The sequence below is a fragment of the Austrofundulus limnaeus genome, unplaced genomic scaffold (assembly GCF_001266775.1).
Source record: "Austrofundulus limnaeus strain Quisiro unplaced genomic scaffold, Austrofundulus_limnaeus-1.0 Scaffold29, whole genome shotgun sequence".
NCBI lineage: Eukaryota > Metazoa > Chordata > Actinopteri > Cyprinodontiformes > Rivulidae > Austrofundulus > Austrofundulus limnaeus.
This window is the reverse complement of record NW_013952431.1, coordinates 6,462-10,574: the sequence shown is the minus strand read 5'-3', so window position 1 is coordinate 10,574 and position 4,113 is coordinate 6,462. Positions and strand designations below refer to the sequence as shown.

The window sequence follows — 4,113 nt, the reverse complement described above, 5'->3', positions numbered from 1 at the left end:
ATGAGGTACTTTTCATTGACTGTTTATGGTTGAATGTGGGCGTGTAGAGGGTAGAACCTGAGGCGGGACCTCGTGCGCAAACTCTGACGTGCGGCTGTGATTTATAAAGGAAAGATGCGCAGAAACGTGCGTACGTATGGTTTTATAAATCTGAATTTTTTTTGGCGTACGCCATTTCCGCCTTTTGGCCGTACGTTCACTTTTAGTATGGTTTCCACGCAATCCTTTATAAATGAGACCCCTGGGCTTTGTTTTACTTTTTATCACTTTCTGTCTGCTTACCTGTGTTTGTTCCCTCTGTTACCCCAGCCACGCCCACTCTCACCTGTCCCTCCTTGTCTCTTCACTGGTGTTTGTCTTTTTTCTGTCTTTAAGGCCCTGTCTCTGTGTCGGGTTTACAGGTCAGCATTGTACACGTGTCTTCACCGTGTCCCTAGAGTGTACAGTATGTTCCTCGGAGTTCTAAGGTTCATTGTAAGTAGAGATTTTGGCTGCCTTGTCAGCACATTTGTTTAATAAAACCTTATTTTTTGCATCCTTTCAGCCTCTTTTTGTGAGGTTGAGGCAGAATGACCAAGGATGCAGGCAAAATCCAAAATGTAAATAAAGTTTATTTAAACCAAAATAAAGAGCTGTCAAGGCAACACAACTCACAAAGGCACATTTGAAGGACACCACACTGGCTGTAAACAGCACAATGAATGGACAAACACTGAATACAGGACACACAATGTAAAGGTAAACTAATTAGGGACAACAAGAAACACCTGGAGGAGACACAAGAGGAAACAGGTGAGCGAGGGAGGGCTGGAGGAATGACAGCAGGGGAGAGATACACAGGAAAACACAGAAAACACTAGAAAACCAAGGAAAATAAATACAGATTATGACACTTTTGACTGCATTTTGAGTTCCTCAACTATTCAATCATGATAATGATAGCATACCCATCCAAAACAATCAAAACAGCTTGGCTCCTCCTCCTTATGTACTTCACCAGCCTAGTCACACACACCCATGGGATGGCTTCACTATTCTTCAACCAGCATTTGTCACTAGTCAGTTGTTTGATTGTGTTGGTCATTCTGGAACAAACATCTTGTGCAAGTTATTCAGTGGAGTTGAGGTCAGAACTGCAGACAGGCTATTCCAGGCTATCCCCAAACCCCACCCTGTAGAGGTAAGTTTGGTACCAGACTGTTTAGATATGGGATTGCCACTGGTTGCTCACAGGTACTGACCAATGAGGTGTATTGGCTAGAGGCGCTATCACCTGACTTTACTTGGTCGGACAGAGCGACTATATTATTCGAGGCAAGGACAATCTGGTGCAATTCTCCACGGAGATCTAGCCCTGATAAATGAACGAACAAACACCTTGCCCCTTCCAATATGGCGGCGCAAACTTTTTCCACGCTGGAGCTCCACGGGCCGAGACCAGAAGATCTCCTTCTGATAAGCCTCGGGACAAAACAGAACGGGACTAACCCCTAACCAGTACTTCAGTACCACAGTGGTCAGTCTTCTGAAGCATGCATAGCCAATACATGTCATTGGTACTGACAATCAGGAACAAAACAAGTGACAATAGCGAAATAAGTTGTCATTATCAGAAAAGATTTGGCAATTTTTTCATGGGTGCATTCCACATGCTCAACCCACAAATACATTATATTAAACGCAGCAAAAGAAAATGGTAAATGGCTTGAACTTAGCGCCTAATCAAGTCCATATGGACCCCAAAGCATTTTACACTTCAGTCATTCACCCATTCACACACTGATGGTAGTAAGCCATAGCCACAGCTGCCCTGGGCCACACTGACAGTGCCATGCAGTGCCACTGGACCCTCTGACCACCATCAGCAGTCAATGCGGGTGAAGTGTCTTGCCCAAGGACACAATGACTGAGACAGCTGGAACGGGGATCAAACCGGCAACCTACTGGTTATGGGACGACTCCCCTAGCCACTCCAACACAGCCGCCGTGAGATAAACAGGCTTTCTAGTGATATAATATTTACTGCCAAGAAGCATTGTTACAACAAAAAAAAATTAACCAAACCATACTGAGGCTATAGATATTCATCATTGTAAAATCTGCCACAAATCAGTGAATAAACAAGGTTCATCAGGTTAGTGGTTATATTTCATGTTTTTTTTTTTTTTATAAAGTGACCCTTCACCATGTCTCAGGGTCCAGGGAGCATGGGGTTCCACACCTGGAATCCTCTGAAACAGGGAGGGCAGTCCTGCTCTGACCCCCACACATCTGGAGCCAACACGCTCAGAGACACAGAGGAGATGCGTAAATAACATCCTGACATATGTACAGTTTGTGTTTTTTCACTAGAAATACACATTCAGGCAAAGAACAAACACACTGCAATACCTCCACACATGTGCAGTGTGTGTGTGTGTGTGTGTGTGTGTGTGTGTGTGTGTGTGTGTGTGTGTGTGTGTGTGTGTGTGTGTGTGTGGTTGTTCAAACAGACACACGGAGGAAACAAAACGTGAGTCAGGATATACGTATATCTCACACACTGTCTCGTAATTTGTGAGCTCATGGTTTTTTAAATTTTACATCTAAAAGGACGTTTGTGTTTTATCGCACTGCCTCAGAGAGAAATATGTGCAGGTGCTGCAGCTGTGTGACGACATGTTAACCTCCCAGATGGGCCCACAGCACGGCTCTCTTTTTGAACCATAGATAAAACATCATGTGAGCTGCAGATATTCCTGTTTCTGGACAAATAGTTTCAATTGAAACTCAAAGTTAATTTACCATAACTCTGGGTTCCCCAGAGTTCTGAATACCAGAACAATGACCAGCAGCAGGATCCATTATGAGTGGATGGAGGTCAAAGGTTAAAAATAAATTTTGAGGTTTATCTTTTTACATTTTATGTTTGGTGGAAATTGCAGTATGGGAATGTGGTAGGTTGGTGGTCACTTCTCTGATCTTGTTATTCTGAGGCTATATGGGTTTAAAGTCAGTTCTAATCTTGTATGATCTGATTCAACTTTAAGGTAAACTTGCTGGAACATTTCCCATCTGAGAGATTGGCAGCCCATTCAAATGTGTTTTTTTTTTTTTGCACTTGCTTATATTTTTTCTCACGTTGCACTACAAATAGTTTGAAAGGGACCTTGTGATTCTTATCAGGTTATGCAGCAACAAGCACTTTTTCACTTTTTCACTTTTTTTCTCCTTTGTATTATCTTTAAATACTTCACAGCAGCAAACTGCTCAAATGCTTTTCCAAACTTGCATCTGTTGTTCATCAAAGACCAGGTAGGAAATTAAAAACAAAACTAGAAAAATGACAATTGCAAAACTAAGGTTATTTTATTATTAATATTAATTTAATGGCCTTCTAATTTAACGTAACCAGAAATCATGTCCTGAACTCCTGGAGCATTACATTTTCACTTCTCACCACAGATATGTTTGTCTTATTTAGAAGAAGTTGATGCGTCTCAGTAGCATGGACACAAGTAATCTTAATAAAAGGCCAATCGGGGTAAAAACTTATCATGTAAAGCAGAGGTGCACAAAGTGGGGCCCGTGGGCCAAAATTGGCCCGCCAAGCCATTTGATTTGGCCCACCGGCAGTTGTTCTGGTTACTAGATTGTAATTATGTTAAGATTAAATATAAAATACAAGTAACTATATGAGAAATTTAGATTAGATTTAAGCCCGTATCTAGATTTGCACACATTAAGACCACATATACTCAAATTTTAAATTATGAAAAGTCCCATGAGCCTTTGCTGCCTGAGCACAAGTTTTCTCCATGTCCATGGGCTGAAAAAATAAAAATAAAAAAGACTGTAGGCAATCACGCTGGCTGCTAGCTTAATCATAAAAATAAAACAACTTTAGTTAATATTTGCATTTCTTATATTATTGCATTTGGCCCGCGGCTCTCAGATTGATTTTAATTTTGGCCCTCTCAGGGAAAATGTTTGGCACCCCTAATGTAAAGGCTGCAGTCGTAATATAGCTTTTGAGAGCTGATGATCATACAAACAAAATTGCTTTAATATTTCAAGTCATGCAGAATAGGGTTTGAATACACCCTATGCTGATTATTAACTAATGTCCACTAT

The 4,113-nt window shown here is 41.3% G+C and overlaps 1 long non-coding RNA gene across 2 annotated transcripts in view; it reads left to right on the top strand.

Moving 5' to 3' along the window:
* Window positions 1–773: 773 nt before the first annotated feature.
* The window catches only part of LOC106515398 (uncharacterized), a 5,885-nt gene continuing 2,545 nt past the window's right edge, over window positions 774–4,113 (top strand). Inside the window, exon 1 of one of the 2 annotated variants that reach the window (XR_001310002.1) lies at window positions 774–792. This is a non-coding gene — a long non-coding RNA (uncharacterized LOC106515398). Of the gene's footprint in view, window positions 793–1,128; window positions 1,181–4,113 lie in introns of those variants that run through there. The other variant, XR_001310003.1, reaches the window with a different exon arrangement.